Genomic DNA, 16,208 nt, shown 5'->3' on the forward strand with positions numbered 1-16,208 from the left:
TAGTGCGTTCGGCTGTTAACCAAAAGGTTGGTGGTTCAAGCCCACCCAGGGACGCTCGTGCTTTCTCTTTACCTTAGCAGGGCCCGCTGCCAAGTCTCACCCTAACCTAAGAAGACAAATAGCGTCCTTTGGCTTGTCTCACACGGCTGACGATTAACCATTCACTCGAGACATTCCTTGAAAACGGACTAGAATAATGTCGCAATCAATTGCTCTTCTTCTGGAATGTTCAAGATCTTTCATAGTTTAGTCAAGCCACTTCTTCGCTTCCGCTGAGTCTCAGGAACAAACCCCAGCATTTCTATTCACACCTGAACACCAGGGGATGTGTGAGAATTGTGGAAGCACCTTTTTTCACCTTACATGATCCCATTGTTGGTGTCAGGAAGCCTGCATAGCTAAAAGTGCCTAGATTGACATGGCCAAAGGCCTCAATTGTTGTCAAATGGCCTGGATAGAGGTGTTAAAAACGTGGAATACAGATAGTGTCAATGTTTAAGCGTGTGCCCCGGGGCTATGCTGGGCTTGAAGTACACAGGGATGCAATGTTTCTTAAAGATCCTTCTGAGTTTTTCCGACGCTCCAGTTACATACGGGATGACTAGATTTCTCCTAGTGTTCTGCTTCTCCCCAGTTTGTTTCCCTGACCTTGCGGAGGTTTTAACCAAGACCCAGTCTGGGTAGCCACAAGCTTTCAAAGCCCTCCTGAGATGTCACGGTAGCACTCTCCTAGTCATGCGCTAGGATTTGTATAGTTGGTCTCTGCTTACCAGAGAGGCTGTCGGGTAAATTCAGTGTGGTATTCTGCTTAACAGAGTGCTGCCATGGATTAGTCAGGTCTGCTCATGATTCTCTGATGTTGTTTGAGTTTGTCTGAGTTATTCCCGCCTTCAGGAAGCTGTGAGAGCTTTCCAGAACATGGGTAGGGGCTAGGCAAATGAACAGCGTGAATACGGATACCGCCCTGGCCAGTTGCAAGGGAGGGCAGTCCTGTGGCATGCTGGGAGTGGCATTTATGTTCTGCGAGCACATGGGCTCAGCGTCTTTCCTGGGAGAGGACTGAACAGCTGGGCTGGAGGCAGGCTGCCTCGCCTGGCGCCGGCTGCCATGAGGCCCCAGGTGGGTGGACCTGAGGGCCTCAAGCCAGTCAGGACGTCAATACTGCTTAACTAAGAGATCAGCTAGATGTCTTCAGTGTGAAAAGTTCTCATTTTGGAGTATCCTACTACAATTCCCCATCCCTATCCCCAGCTCGACAAGAAAACTCCAAAAACAAACATCCCCTAGTCCGGTCATTGAAGGCAAGGAGCGTTTGCGCGCGTGTGTATTTGGCTGAAGAAATACACTGTGCCTGGCTGCGGGGCGAAGTCAAGGGAAACCGGGGCAAACACGCCAGCGTCCCTCGCAAGGGTGGCGTTGCATCTGTGTTCTTTTGTCTTTAGACTCTTTTGGTTGCTACCATGTCAGCCGGATATTGCAGAGTCCTAAGAACCCCCAGCTCGTGTTCCAGTGGGTGGTGGTGTGAGTCAAAAGGCAGATAGCGGTCTGTGTGGGTAGGTTTCCTGGAGACCTCCATGCCCAAGTCAGCCCCTTCCTTGCCTTGTAAGACGCCGTCCAAAAGGGGGCATTTGCTATTCAGTGCCTCTTCCCGTGTACACTTGATGTATTTGTCCACTGACTTTATGGGTTCACTAAAAGCTTGTGGGGTGCTGATGCTCTAATCTTGACCCAAGTAGAATCCACATGCCTTTACAAACGGCTTGGTCTTTTCCCCATGGAACAATTCAAGGCTCAAGGGTCAGCAATGAATGCACTTGGTCAGGCTTTAGTTCTTTTTGGCTGTCAAGAGACGTACCTCCTTTCAGATGTTTCCCACAATCTCAACAGCCTCTGCCAAGTGTATACAAGTGAAAAGGCCGATGGCATCATGGGACGTGATTGTTTCTTCCGGCTCCAACTTCAGTCTACATTCCTTGTTGACACATTCTTTAGCATTCTTCCAAATGGTGCATTATCTTGCCAGTTGAGGGTGTTAGAATGGTAGGCAGATACTTAGAAACGCTGTGTGTGACAGAGTTGATTCTTTGGGAATCAGTGGTTGAAATGCCTGAACCTTGTTGCTTGATACTGCTGTACCCCGCGAGCGAGTTAAAGCAGGAGGCCGGAGCCTGTTGGGATGCCGAGGAATATTTCCACAGTCGTCACTAAGGCAAGACATCTAAGGAGCTTTTGATAAGGACCTGGGGCCCTGTGGTATTTTGTCAAGGGCGCAAAGAAGGAGATTGCGTTGGCCGGGAATCGAACCCGGGTCAACTGCTTGGAAGGCAGCTATGCTCACCACTATACCACCAACACAAGGCTGTGCGCCAGGCATCCTGCTACCTCTATACAATTAAGGCCACACATGACATTGACTCACGGACCCCCTCCAGCGCAAGGTCCATTCGCTGCCGTACCAAGTGACCACTAGGAAGATCAGCTAGAAATATTTCCCCATTCGTGGAGAGAAAGGAAGCCAAGCCAGTAGATACGGTAAAGGTGTGATTGTGCAGTGCGCATGAAGGAACTGGAGATACAAGTTTTGCAAAGGCCTTTCACTCGGGCAAAAGGGACACGGAATGTGTCCCACGCCCAACGTGGGGCTCGAACCCACGACCCTGAGATTAAGAGTCTCATGCTCTACCGACTGAGCTAGCCGGGCTACAGCACTTTTGCACTTCAAGGCCTCTCACAGCCACCTGAGTCCGCAGACTTTTTGATAGCTTTCGACATAATTCCTTTGGCTAAACTCAATGCGCTTCCAAGTACTACTCTGTTCACTTGCTGTCAGGGCGCTACATCACCATTTTTGCTGTGACTTTGGAGGATCACAACAAAATGCGCTGGCTGATTCCAAACCCTTTTCTCTCTGTGCAAAACATCAAGCCGTAGCCTCCCACATAACATCTGCCAAGTCATTCATTTGCCCTTTCCGGCCGAGGCGGCATCAAGCAATACCTCAACCGAGAAGGTCAAATGCAAAGTGTACGGCGCTGGCTTAGCATGCAAGGTGTCACGTGCTCTTCCCAGTTCCCTTCGATAGCTCAGCTGGTAGAGCGGAGGACTGTAGAGACAAAGCAGCAATCCTTAGGTCGCTGGTTCAATTCCGGCTCGAAGGAAGAGCTTTTTACCCCGCGTCTCTGCCTTTTAGAAAGAAGGCAATCTCTTATCTCTACAAATGTGCAATTGGGAAGCTTTTTAGGCACCTTCAGTTCATCTTTCATGTCTCCTTTGGGCCAGCTCAAGCACGCTTGTCGTGTGGTCTCTGTGGCGCAATCGGTTAGCGCGTTCGGCTGTTAACCGAAAGGTTGGTGGTTCAAGCCCACTCAGGGACGCTCGTGCTTTCTCTTTACCTTAGCAGGGCCCGCTGCCAAGTCTCACCCTAACCTAAGAAGACAAATAGCATCCTTTGGCTTGTCTCACACGGCTGACGATTAACCATTCACTCGAGACATTCCTTGAAAACGGACTAGAATAATGTCGCAATCAATTGCTCTTCTTCTGGAATGTTCAAGATCTTTCATAGTTTAGTCAAGCCACTTCTTCGCTTCCGCTGAGTCTCAGGAACAAACCCCAGCATTTCTATTCACACCTGAACACCAGGGGATGTGTGAGAATTGTGGAAGCACCTTTTTTCACCTTACATGATCCCATTGTTGGTGTCAGGAAGCCTGCATAGCTAAAAGTGCCTAGATTGACATGGCCAAAGGCCTCAATTGTTGTCAAATGGCCTGGATAGAGGTGTTAAAAACGTGGAATACAGATAGTGTCAATGTTTAAGCGTGTGCCCCGGGGCTATGCTGGGCTTGAAGTACACAGGGATGCAATGTTTCTTAAAGATCCTTCTGAGTTTTTCCGACGCTCCAGTTACATACGGGATGACTAGATTTCTCCTAGTGTTCTGCTTCTCCCCAGTTTGTTTCCCTGACCTTGCGGAGGTTTTAACCAAGACCCAGTCTGGGTAGCCACAAGCTTTCAAAGCCCTCCTGAGATGTCACGGTAGCACTCTCCTAGTCATGCGCTAGGATTTGTATAGTTGGTCTCTGCTTACCAGAGAGGCTGTCGGGTAAATTCAGTGTGGTATTCTGCTTAACAGAGTGCTGCCATGGATTAGTCAGGTCTGCTCATGATTCTCTGATGTTGTTTGAGTTTGTCTGAGTTATTCCCGCCTTCAGGAAGCTGTGAGAGCTTTCCAGAACATGGGTAGGGGCTAGGCAAATGAACAGCGTGAATACGGATACCGCCCTGGCCAGTTGCAAGGGAGGGCAGTCCTGTGGCATGCTGGGAGTGGCATTTATGTTCTGCGAGCACATGGGCTCAGCGTCTTTCCTGGGAGAGGACTGAACAGCTGGGCTGGAGGCAGGCTGCCTCGCCTGGCGCCGGCTGCCATGAGGCCCCAGGTGGGTGGACCTGAGGGCCTCAAGCCAGTCAGGACGTCAATACTGCTTAACTAAGAGATCAGCTAGATGTCTTCAGTGTGAAAAGTTCTCATTTTGGAGTATCCTACTACAATTCCCCATCCCTATCCCCAGCTCGACAAGAAAACTCCAAAAACAAACATCCCCTAGTCCGGTCATTGAAGGCACGGAGCGTTTGCGCGCATGTGTATTTGGCTGAAGAAATACACTGTGCCTGGCTGCGGGGCGAAGTCAAGGGAAACCGGGGCAAACACGCCAGCGTCCCTCGCAAGGGTGGCGTTGCATCTGTGTTCTTTTGTCTTTAGACTCTTTTGGTTGCTACCATGTCAGCCGGATATTGCAGAGTCCTAAGAACCCCCAGCTCGTGTTCCAGTGGGTGGTGGTGTGAGTCAAAAGGCAGATAGCGGTCTGTGTGGGTAGGTTTCCTGGAGACCTCCATGCCCAAGTCAGCCCCTTCCTTGCCTTGTAAGACGTCGTCCAAAAGGGGGCATTTGCTATTCAGTGCCTCTTCCCGTGTACACTTGATGTATTTGTCCACTGACTTTATGGGTTCACTAAAAGCTTGTGGGGTGCTGATGCTCTAATCTTGACCCAAGTAGAATCCACATGCCTTTACAAACGGCTTGGTCTTTTCCCCATGGAACAATTCAAGGCTCAAGGGTCAGCAATGAATGCACTTGGTCAGGCTTTAGTTCTTTTTGGCTGTCAAGAGACGTACCTCCTTTCAGATGTTTCCCACAATCTCAACAGCCTCTGCCAAGTGTATACAAGTGAAAAGGCCGATGGCATCATGGGACGTGATTGTTTCTTCCGGCTCCAACTTCAGTCTACATTCCTTGTTGACACATTCTTTAGCATTCTTCCAAATGGTGCATTATCTTGCCAGTTGAGGGTGTTAGAATGGTAGGCAGATACTTAGAAACGCTGTGTGTGACAGAGTTGATTCTTTGGGAATCAGTGGTTGAAATGCCTGAACCTTGTTGCTTGATACTGCTGTACCCCGCGAGCGAGTTAAAGCAGGAGGCCGGAGCCTGTTGGGATGCCGAGGAATATTTCCACAGTCGTCACTAAGGCAAGACATCTAAGGAGCTTTTGATAAGGACCTGGGGCCCTGTGGTATTTTGTCAAGGGCGCAAAGAAGGAGATTGCGTTGGCCGGGAATCGAACCCGGGTCAACTGCTTGGAAGGCAGCTATGCTCACCACTATACCACCAACGCAAGGCTGTGCGCCAGGCATCCTGCTACCTCTATACAATTAAGGCCACACATGACATTGACTCACGGACCCCCTCCAGCGCAAGGTCCATTCGCTGCCGTACCAAGTGACCACTAGGAAGATCAGCTAGAAATATTTCCCCATTCGTGGAGAGAAAGGAAGCCAAGCCAGTAGATACGGTAAAGGTGTGATTGTGCAGTGCGCATGAAGGAACTGGAGATACAAGTTTTGCAAAGGCCTTTCACTCGGGCAAAAGGGACACGGAATGTGTCCCACGCCCAACGTGGGGCTCGAACCCACGACCCTGAGATTAAGAGTCTCATGCTCTACCGACTGAGCTAGCCGGGCTACAGCACTTTTGCACTTCAAGGCCTCTCACAGCCACCTGAGTCCGCAGACTTTTTGATAGCTTTCGACATAATTCCTTTGGCTAAACTCAATGCGCTTCCAAGTACTACTCTGTTCACTTGCTGTCAGGGCGCTACATCACCATTTTTGCTGTGACTTTGGAGGATCACAACAAAATGCGCTGGCTGATTCCAAACCCTTTTCTCTCTGTGCAAAACATCAAGCCGTAGCCTCCCACATAACATCTGCCAAGTCATTCATTTGCCCTTTCCGGCCGAGGCGGCATCAAGCAATACCTCAACCGAGAAGGTCAAATGCAAAGTGTACGGCGCTGGCTTAGCATGCAAGGTGTCACGTGCGCTTCCCAGTTCTCTTCGATAGCTCAGCTGGTACAGCGGAGGACTGTAGAGACAAAGCAGCAATCCTTATGTCGCTGGTTCAATTCCGGCTCGCAGGAAGAGCTTTTTACCCCGCGTCTCTGCCTTTTAGAAAGAAGGCAATCTCTTATCTCTACAAATGTGCAATTGGGAAGCTTTTTAGGCACCTTCAGTTCATCTTTCATGTCTCCTTTGGGCCAGCTCAAGCACGCTTGTCGTGTGGTCTCTGTGGCGCAATCGGTTAGCGCGTTCGGCTGTTAACCAAAAGGTTGGTGGTTCAAGCCCACCCAGGGACGCTCGTGCTTTCTCTTTACCTTAGCAGGGCCCGCTGCCAAGTCTCACCCTAACCTAAGAAGACAAATAGCGTCCTTTGGCTTGTCTCACACGGCTGACGATTAACCATTCACTCGAGACATTCCTTGAAAACGGACTAGAATAATGTCGCAATCAATTGCTCTTCTTCTGGAATGTTCAAGATCTTTCATAGTTTAGTCAAGCCACTTCTTCGCTTCCGCTGAGTCTCAGGAACAAACCCCAGCATTTCTATTCACACCTGAACACCAGGGGATGTGTGAGAATTGTGGAAGCACCTTTTTTCACCTTACATGATCCCATTGTTGGTGTCAGGAAGCCTGCATAGCTAAAAGTGCCTAGATTGACATGGCCAAAGGCCTCAATTGTTGTCAAATGGCCTGGATAGAGGTGTTAAAAACGTGGAATACAGATAGTGTCAATGTTTAAGCGTGTGCCCCGGGGCTATGCTGGGCTTGAAGTACACAGGGATGCAATGTTTCTTAAAGATCCTTCTGAGTTTTTCCGACGCTCCAGTTACATACGGGATGACTAGATTTCTCCTAGTGTTCTGCTTCTCCCCAGTTTGTTTCCCTGACCTTGCGGAGGTTTTAACCAAGACCCAGTCTGGGTAGCCACAAGCTTTCAAAGCCCTCCTGAGATGTCACGGTAGCACTCTCCTAGTCATGCGCTAGGATTTGTATAGTTGGTCTCTGCTTACCAGAGAGGCTGTCGGGTAAATTCAGTGTGGTATTCTGCTTAACAGAGTGCTGCCATGGATTAGTCAGGTCTGCTCATGATTCTCTGATGTTGTTTGAGTTTGTCTGAGTTATTCCCGCCTTCAGGAAGCTGTGAGAGCTTTCCAGAACATGGGTAGGGGCTAGGCAAATGAACAGCGTGAATACGGATACCGCCCTGGCCAGTTGCAAGGGAGGGCAGTCCTGTGGCATGCTGGGAGTGGCATTTATGTTCTGCGAGCACATGGGCTCAGCGTCTTTCCTGGGAGAGGACTGAACAGCTGGGCTGGAGGCAGGCTGCCTCGCCTGGCGCCGGCTGCCATGAGGCCCCAGGTGGGTGGACCTGAGGGCCTCAAGCCAGTCAGGACGTCAATACTGCTTAACTAAGAGATCAGCTAGATGTCTTCAGTGTGAAAAGTTCTCATTTTGGAGTATCCTACTACAATTCCCCATCCCTATCCCCAGCTCGACAAGAAAACTCCAAAAACAAACATCCCCTAGTCCGGTCATTGAAGGCAAGGAGCGTTTGCGCGCGTGTGTATTTGGCTGAAGAAATACACTGTGCCTGGCTGCGGGGCGAAGTCAAGGGAAACCGGGGCAAACACGCCAGCGTCCCTCGCAAGGGTGGCGTTGCATCTGTGTTCTTTTGTCTTTAGACTCTTTTGGTTGCTACCATGTCAGCCGGATATTGCAGAGTCCTAAGAACCCCCAGCTCGTGTTCCAGTGGGTGGTGGTGTGAGTCAAAAGGCAGATAGCGGTCTGTGTGGGTAGGTTTCCTGGAGACCTCCATGCCCAAGTCAGCCCCTTCCTTGCCTTGTAAGACGCCGTCCAAAAGGGGGCATTTGCTATTCAGTGCCTCTTCCCGTGTACACTTGATGTATTTGTCCACTGACTTTATGGGTTCACTAAAAGCTTGTGGGGTGCTGATGCTCTAATCTTGACCCAAGTAGAATCCACATGCCTTTACAAACGGCTTGGTCTTTTCCCCATGGAACAATTCAAGGCTCAAGGGTCAGCAATGAATGCACTTGGTCAGGCTTTAGTTCTTTTTGGCTGTCAAGAGACGTACCTCCTTTCAGATGTTTCCCACAATCTCAACAGCCTCTGCCAAGTGTATACAAGTGAAAAGGCCGATGGCATCATGGGACGTGATTGTTTCTTCCGGCTCCAACTTCAGTCTACATTCCTTGTTGACACATTCTTTAGCATTCTTCCAAATGGTGCATTATCTTGCCAGTTGAGGGTGTTAGAATGGTAGGCAGATACTTAGAAACGCTGTGTGTGACAGAGTTGATTCTTTGGGAATCAGTGGTTGAAATGCCTGAACCTTGTTGCTTGATACTGCTGTACCCCGCGAGCGAGTTAAAGCAGGAGGCCGGAGCCTGTTGGGATGCCGAGGAATATTTCCACAGTCGTCACTAAGGCAAGACATCTAAGGAGCTTTTGATAAGGACCTGGGGCCCTGTGGTATTTTGTCAAGGGCGCAAAGAAGGAGATTGCGTTGGCCGGGAATCGAACCCGGGTCAACTGCTTGGAAGGCAGCTATGCTCACCACTATACCACCAACACAAGGCTGTGCGCCAGGCATCCTGCTACCTCTATACAATTAAGGCCACACATGACATTGACTCACGGACCCCCTCCAGCGCAAGGTCCATTCGCTGCCGTACCAAGTGACCACTAGGAAGATCAGCTAGAAATATTTCCCCATTCGTGGAGAGAAAGGAAGCCAAGCCAGTAGATACGGTAAAGGTGTGATTGTGCAGTGCGCATGAAGGAACTGGAGATACAAGTTTTGCAAAGGCCTTTCACTCGGGCAAAAGGGACACGGAATGTGTCCCACGCCCAACGTGGGGCTCGAACCCACGACCCTGAGATTAAGAGTCTCATGCTCTACCGACTGAGCTAGCCGGGCTACAGCACTTTTGCACTTCAAGGCCTCTCACAGCCACCTGAGTCCGCAGACTTTTTGATAGCTTTCGACATAATTCCTTTGGCTAAACTCAATGCGCTTCCAAGTACTACTCTGTTCACTTGCTGTCAGGGCGCTACATCACCATTTTTGCTGTGACTTTGGAGGATCACAACAAAATGCGCTGGCTGATTCCAAACCCTTTTCTCTCTGTGCAAAACATCAAGCCGTAGCCTCCCACATAACATCTGCCAAGTCATTCATTTGCCCTTTCCGGCCGAGGCGGCATCAAGCAATACCTCAACCGAGAAGGTCAAATGCAAAGTGTACGGCGCTGGCTTAGCATGCAAGGTGTCACGTGCTCTTCCCAGTTCCCTTCGATAGCTCAGCTGGTAGAGCGGAGGACTGTAGAGACAAAGCAGCAATCCTTAGGTCGCTGGTTCAATTCCGGCTCGAAGGAAGAGCTTTTTACCCCGCGTCTCTGCCTTTTAGAAAGAAGGCAATCTCTTATCTCTACAAATGTGCAATTGGGAAGCTTTTTAGGCACCTTCAGTTCATCTTTCATGTCTCCTTTGGGCCAGCTCAAGCACGCTTGTCGTGTGGTCTCTGTGGCGCAATCGGTTAGCGCGTTCGGCTGTTAACCGAAAGGTTGGTGGTTCAAGCCCACTCAGGGACGCTCGTGCTTTCTCTTTACCTTAGCAGGGCCCGCTGCCAAGTCTCACCCTAACCTAAGAAGACAAATAGCATCCTTTGGCTTGTCTCACACGGCTGACGATTAACCATTCACTCGAGACATTCCTTGAAAACGGACTAGAATAATGTCGCAATCAATTGCTCTTCTTCTGGAATGTTCAAGATCTTTCATAGTTTAGTCAAGCCACTTCTTCGCTTCCGCTGAGTCTCAGGAACAAACCCCAGCATTTCTATTCACACCTGAACACCAGGGGATGTGTGAGAATTGTGGAAGCACCTTTTTTCACCTTACATGATCCCATTGTTGGTGTCAGGAAGCCTGCATAGCTAAAAGTGCCTAGATTGACATGGCCAAAGGCCTCAATTGTTGTCAAATGGCCTGGATAGAGGTGTTAAAAACGTGGAATACAGATAGTGTCAATGTTTAAGCGTGTGCCCCGGGGCTATGCTGGGCTTGAAGTACACAGGGATGCAATGTTTCTTAAAGATCCTTCTGAGTTTTTCCGACGCTCCAGTTACATACGGGATGACTAGATTTCTCCTAGTGTTCTGCTTCTCCCCAGTTTGTTTCCCTGACCTTGCGGAGGTTTTAACCAAGACCCAGTCTGGGTAGCCACAAGCTTTCAAAGCCCTCCTGAGATGTCACGGTAGCACTCTCCTAGTCATGCGCTAGGATTTGTATAGTTGGTCTCTGCTTACCAGAGAGGCTGTCGGGTAAATTCAGTGTGGTATTCTGCTTAACAGAGTGCTGCCATGGATTAGTCAGGTCTGCTCATGATTCTCTGATGTTGTTTGAGTTTGTCTGAGTTATTCCCGCCTTCAGGAAGCTGTGAGAGCTTTCCAGAACATGGGTAGGGGCTAGGCAAATGAACAGCGTGAATACGGATACCGCCCTGGCCAGTTGCAAGGGAGGGCAGTCCTGTGGCATGCTGGGAGTGGCATTTATGTTCTGCGAGCACATGGGCTCAGCGTCTTTCCTGGGAGAGGACTGAACAGCTGGGCTGGAGGCAGGCTGCCTCGCCTGGCGCCGGCTGCCATGAGGCCCCAGGTGGGTGGACCTGAGGGCCTCAAGCCAGTCAGGACGTCAATACTGCTTAACTAAGAGATCAGCTAGATGTCTTCAGTGTGAAAAGTTCTCATTTTGGAGTATCCTACTACAATTCCCCATCCCTATCCCCAGCTCGACAAGAAAACTCCAAAAACAAACATCCCCTAGTCCGGTCATTGAAGGCACGGAGCGTTTGCGCGCATGTGTATTTGGCTGAAGAAATACACTGTGCCTGGCTGCGGGGCGAAGTCAAGGGAAACCGGGGCAAACACGCCAGCGTCCCTCGCAAGGGTGGCGTTGCATCTGTGTTCTTTTGTCTTTAGACTCTTTTGGTTGCTACCATGTCAGCCGGATATTGCAGAGTCCTAAGAACCCCCAGCTCGTGTTCCAGTGGGTGGTGGTGTGAGTCAAAAGGCAGATAGCGGTCTGTGTGGGTAGGTTTCCTGGAGACCTCCATGCCCAAGTCAGCCCCTTCCTTGCCTTGTAAGACGTCGTCCAAAAGGGGGCATTTGCTATTCAGTGCCTCTTCCCGTGTACACTTGATGTATTTGTCCACTGACTTTATGGGTTCACTAAAAGCTTGTGGGGTGCTGATGCTCTAATCTTGACCCAAGTAGAATCCACATGCCTTTACAAACGGCTTGGTCTTTTCCCCATGGAACAATTCAAGGCTCAAGGGTCAGCAATGAATGCACTTGGTCAGGCTTTAGTTCTTTTTGGCTGTCAAGAGACGTACCTCCTTTCAGATGTTTCCCACAATCTCAACAGCCTCTGCCAAGTGTATACAAGTGAAAAGGCCGATGGCATCATGGGACGTGATTGTTTCTTCCGGCTCCAACTTCAGTCTACATTCCTTGTTGACACATTCTTTAGCATTCTTCCAAATGGTGCATTATCTTGCCAGTTGAGGGTGTTAGAATGGTAGGCAGATACTTAGAAACGCTGTGTGTGACAGAGTTGATTCTTTGGGAATCAGTGGTTGAAATGCCTGAACCTTGTTGCTTGATACTGCTGTACCCCGCGAGCGAGTTAAAGCAGGAGGCCGGAGCCTGTTGGGATGCCGAGGAATATTTCCACAGTCGTCACTAAGGCAAGACATCTAAGGAGCTTTTGATAAGGACCTGGGGCCCTGTGGTATTTTGTCAAGGGCGCAAAGAAGGAGATTGCGTTGGCCGGGAATCGAACCCGGGTCAACTGCTTGGAAGGCAGCTATGCTCACCACTATACCACCAACGCAAGGCTGTGCGCCAGGCATCCTGCTACCTCTATACAATTAAGGCCACACATGACATTGACTCACGGACCCCCTCCAGCGCAAGGTCCATTCGCTGCCGTACCAAGTGACCACTAGGAAGATCAGCTAGAAATATTTCCCCATTCGTGGAGAGAAAGGAAGCCAAGCCAGTAGATACGGTAAAGGTGTGATTGTGCAGTGCGCATGAAGGAACTGGAGATACAAGTTTTGCAAAGGCCTTTCACTCGGGCAAAAGGGACACGGAATGTGTCCCACGCCCAACGTGGGGCTCGAACCCACGACCCTGAGATTAAGAGTCTCATGCTCTACCGACTGAGCTAGCCGGGCTACAGCACTTTTGCACTTCAAGGCCTCTCACAGCCACCTGAGTCCGCAGACTTTTTGATAGCTTTCGACATAATTCCTTTGGCTAAACTCAATGCGCTTCCAAGTACTACTCTGTTCACTTGCTGTCAGGGCGCTACATCACCATTTTTGCTGTGACTTTGGAGGATCACAACAAAATGCGCTGGCTGATTCCAAACCCTTTTCTCTCTGTGCAAAACATCAAGCCGTAGCCTCCCACATAACATCTGCCAAGTCATTCATTTGCCCTTTCCGGCCGAGGCGGCATCAAGCAATACCTCAACCGAGAAGGTCAAATGCAAAGTGTACGGCGCTGGCTTAGCATGCAAGGTGTCACGTGCGCTTCCCAGTTCTCTTCGATAGCTCAGCTGGTACAGCGGAGGACTGTAGAGACAAAGCAGCAATCCTTAGGTCGCTGGTTCAATTCCGGCTCGCAGGAAGAGCTTTTTACCCCGCGTCTCTGCCTTTTAGAAAGAAGGCAATCTCTTATCTCTACAAATGTGCAATTGGGAAGCTTTTTAGGCACCTTCAGTTCATCTTTCATGTCTCCTTTGGGCCAGCTCAAGCACGCTTGTCGTGTGGTCTCTGTGGCGCAATCGGTTAGCGCGTTCGGCTGTTAACCAAAAGGTTGGTGGTTCAAGCCCACCCAGGGACGCTCGTGCTTTCTCTTTACCTTAGCAGGGCCCGCTGCCAAGTCTCACCCTAACCTAAGAAGACAAATAGCGTCCTTTGGCTTGTCTCACACGGCTGACGATTAACCATTCACTCGAGACATTCCTTGAAAACGGACTAGAATAATGTCGCAATCAATTGCTCTTCTTCTGGAATGTTCAAGATCTTTCATAGTTTAGTCAAGCCACTTCTTCGCTTCCGCTGAGTCTCAGGAACAAACCCCAGCATTTCTATTCACACCTGAACACCAGGGGATGTGTGAGAATTGTGGAAGCACCTTTTTTCACCTTACATGATCCCATTGTTGGTGTCAGGAAGCCTGCATAGCTAAAAGTGCCTAGATTGACATGGCCAAAGGCCTCAATTGTTGTCAAATCGCCTGGATAGAGGTGTTAAAAACGTGGAATACAGATAGTGTCAATGTTTAAGCGTGTGCCCCGGGGCTATGCTGGGCTTGAAGTACACAGGGATGCAATGTTTCTTAAAGATCCTTCTGAGTTTTTCCGACGCTCCAGTTACATACGGGATGACTAGATTTCTCCTAGTGTTCTGCTTCTCCCCAGTTTGTTTCCCTGACCTTGCGGAGGTTTTAACCAAGACCCAGTCTGGGTAGCCACAAGCTTTCAAAGCCCTCCTGAGATGTCACGGTAGCACTCTCCTAGTCATGCGCTAGGATTTGTATAGTTGGTCTCTGCTTACCAGAGAGGCTGTCGGGTAAATTCAGTGTGGTATTCTGCTTAACAGAGTGCTGCCATGGATTAGTCAGGTCTGCTCATGATTCTCTGATGTTGTTTGAGTTTGTCTGAGTTATTCCCGCCTTCAGGAAGCTGTGAGAGCTTTCCAGAACATGGGTAGGGGCTAGGCAAATGAACAGCGTGAATACGGATACCGCCCTGGCCAGTTGCAAGGGAGGGCAGTCCTGTGGCATGCTGGGAGTGGCATTTATGTTCTGCGAGCACATGGGCTCAGCGTCTTTCCTGGGAGAGGACTGAACAGCTGGGCTGGAGGCAGGCTGCCTCGCCTGGCGCCGGCTGCCATGAGGCCCCAGGTGGGTGGACCTGAGGGCCTCAAGCCAGTCAGGACGTCAATACTGCTTAACTAAGAGATCAGCTAGATGTCTTCAGTGTGAAAAGTTCTCATTTTGGAGTATCCTACTACAATTCCCCATCCCTATCCCCAGCTCGACAAGAAAACTCCAAAAACAAACATCCCCTAGTCCGGTCATTGAAGGCAAGGAGCGTTTGCGCGCGTGTGTATTTGGCTGAAGAAATACACTGTGCCTGGCTGCGGGGCGAAGTCAAGGGAAACCGGGGCAAACACGCCAGCGTCCCTCGCAAGGGTGGCGTTGCATCTGTGTTCTTTTGTCTTTAGACTCTTTTGGTTGCTACCATGTCAGCCGGATATTGCAGAGTCCTAAGAACCCCCAGCTCGTGTTCCAGTGGGTGGTGGTGTGAGTCAAAAGGCAGATAGCGGTCTGTGTGGGTAGGTTTCCTGGAGACCTCCATGCCCAAGTCAGCCCCTTCCTTGCCTTGTAAGACGCCGTCCAAAAGGGGGCATTTGCTATTCAGTGCCTCTTCCCGTGTACACTTGATGTATTTGTCCACTGACTTTATGGGTTCACTAAAAGCTTGTGGGGTGCTGATGCTCTAATCTTGACCCAAGTAGAATCCACATGCCTTTACAAACGGCTTGGTCTTTTCCCCATGGAACAATTCAAGGCTCAAGGGTCAGCAATGAATGCACTTGGTCAGGCTTTAGTTCTTTTTGGCTGTCAAGAGACGTACCTCCTTTCAGATGTTTCCCACAATCTCAACAGCCTCTGCCAAGTGTATACAAGTGAAAAGGCCGATGGCATCATGGGACGTGATTGTTTCTTCCGGCTCCAACTTCAGTCTACATTCCTTGTTGACACATTCTTTAGCATTCTTCCAAATGGTGCATTATCTTGCCAGTTGAGGGTGTTAGAATGGTAGGCAGATACTTAGAAACGCTGTGTGTGACAGAGTTGATTCTTTGGGAATCAGTGGTTGAAATGCCTGAACCTTGTTGCTTGATACTGCTGTACCCCGCGAGCGAGTTAAAGCAGGAGGCCGGAGCCTGTTGGGATGCCGAGGAATATTTCCACAGTCGTCACTAAGGCAAGACATCTAAGGAGCTTTTGATAAGGACCTGGGGCCCTGTGGTATTTTGTCAAGGGCGCAAAGAAGGAGATTGCGTTGGCCGGGAATCGAACCCGGGTCAACTGCTTGGAAGGCAGCTATGCTCACCACTATACCACCAACACAAGGCTGTGCGCCAGGCATCCTGCTACCTCTATACAATTAAGGCCACACATGACATTGACTCACGGACCCCCTCCAGCGCAAGGTCCATTCGCTGCCGTACCAAGTGACCACTAGGAAGATCAGCTAGAAATATTTCCCCATTCGTGGAGAGAAAGGAAGCCAAGCCAGTAGATACGGTAAAGGTGTGATTGTGCAGTGCGCATGAAGGAACTGGAGATACAAGTTTTGCAAAGGCCTTTCACTCGGGCAAAAGGGACACGGAATGTGTCCCACGCCCAACGTGGGGCTCGAACCCACGACCCTGAGATTAAGAGTCTCATGCTCTACCGACTGAGCTAGCCGGGCTACAGCACTTTTGCACTTCAAGGCCTCTCACAGCCACCTGAGTCCGCAGACTTTTTGATAGCTTTCGACATAATTCCTTTGGCTAAACTCAATGCGCTTCCAAGTACTACTCTGTTCACTTGCTGTCAGGGCGCTACATCACCATTTTTGCTGTGACTTTGGAGGATCACAACAAAATGCGCTGGCTGATTCCAAACCCTTTTCTCTCTGTGCAAAACATCAAGCCG

At 49.9% G+C, this 16,208-nt stretch overlaps 11 non-coding genes across 11 annotated transcripts; 4 read left to right on the top strand and 7 right to left on the bottom strand.

Annotated features, from left to right (window-relative positions):
* Nucleotides 1–2,628: 2,628 nt before the first annotated feature.
* TRNAK-CUU (transfer RNA lysine (anticodon CUU)) lies at nucleotides 2,629–2,701 on the bottom strand. The gene has a single exon. It is a non-coding gene; the product is annotated as a tRNA-Lys (tRNA).
* Nucleotides 2,702–3,072: 371 nt separating this feature from the next.
* TRNAY-GUA (transfer RNA tyrosine (anticodon GUA)) lies at nucleotides 3,073–3,158 on the top strand. The gene is given in 2 exon segments: nucleotides 3,073–3,109; nucleotides 3,123–3,158. It is a non-coding gene; the product is annotated as a tRNA-Tyr (tRNA).
* A 142-nt stretch (nucleotides 3,159–3,300) lies between these two features.
* Nucleotides 3,301–3,374, top strand: TRNAN-GUU (transfer RNA asparagine (anticodon GUU)). Its single transcript has one exon. It is a non-coding gene; the product is annotated as a tRNA-Asn (tRNA).
* A 2,229-nt stretch (nucleotides 3,375–5,603) lies between these two features.
* TRNAG-UCC (transfer RNA glycine (anticodon UCC)) lies at nucleotides 5,604–5,675 on the bottom strand. Its single transcript has one exon. It is a non-coding gene; the product is annotated as a tRNA-Gly (tRNA).
* Nucleotides 5,676–5,948: 273 nt separating this feature from the next.
* On the bottom strand, nucleotides 5,949–6,021 carry TRNAK-CUU (transfer RNA lysine (anticodon CUU)). The gene has a single exon. It is a non-coding gene; the product is annotated as a tRNA-Lys (tRNA).
* A 3,247-nt stretch (nucleotides 6,022–9,268) lies between these two features.
* TRNAK-CUU (transfer RNA lysine (anticodon CUU)) lies at nucleotides 9,269–9,341 on the bottom strand. The gene has a single exon. It is a non-coding gene; the product is annotated as a tRNA-Lys (tRNA).
* A 371-nt stretch (nucleotides 9,342–9,712) lies between these two features.
* On the top strand, nucleotides 9,713–9,798 carry TRNAY-GUA (transfer RNA tyrosine (anticodon GUA)). The gene is given in 2 exon segments: nucleotides 9,713–9,749; nucleotides 9,763–9,798. It is a non-coding gene; the product is annotated as a tRNA-Tyr (tRNA).
* Nucleotides 9,799–9,940: 142 nt separating this feature from the next.
* Nucleotides 9,941–10,014, top strand: TRNAN-GUU (transfer RNA asparagine (anticodon GUU)). The gene has a single exon. It is a non-coding gene; the product is annotated as a tRNA-Asn (tRNA).
* A 2,229-nt stretch (nucleotides 10,015–12,243) lies between these two features.
* Nucleotides 12,244–12,315, bottom strand: TRNAG-UCC (transfer RNA glycine (anticodon UCC)). The gene has a single exon. It is a non-coding gene; the product is annotated as a tRNA-Gly (tRNA).
* A 273-nt stretch (nucleotides 12,316–12,588) lies between these two features.
* Nucleotides 12,589–12,661, bottom strand: TRNAK-CUU (transfer RNA lysine (anticodon CUU)). The gene has a single exon. It is a non-coding gene; the product is annotated as a tRNA-Lys (tRNA).
* Nucleotides 12,662–15,908: 3,247 nt separating this feature from the next.
* TRNAK-CUU (transfer RNA lysine (anticodon CUU)) lies at nucleotides 15,909–15,981 on the bottom strand. The gene has a single exon. It is a non-coding gene; the product is annotated as a tRNA-Lys (tRNA).
* Between the last annotated feature and the right edge of the window lie 227 nt (nucleotides 15,982–16,208).

The sequence above is a fragment of the Staurois parvus genome, unplaced genomic scaffold (assembly GCF_062004578.1).
Source record: "Staurois parvus isolate SC_StPar_1 unplaced genomic scaffold, SC_StPar_1.0 ptg002181l, whole genome shotgun sequence".
Taxonomy (NCBI): Eukaryota; Metazoa; Chordata; class Amphibia; order Anura; family Ranidae; genus Staurois; species Staurois parvus.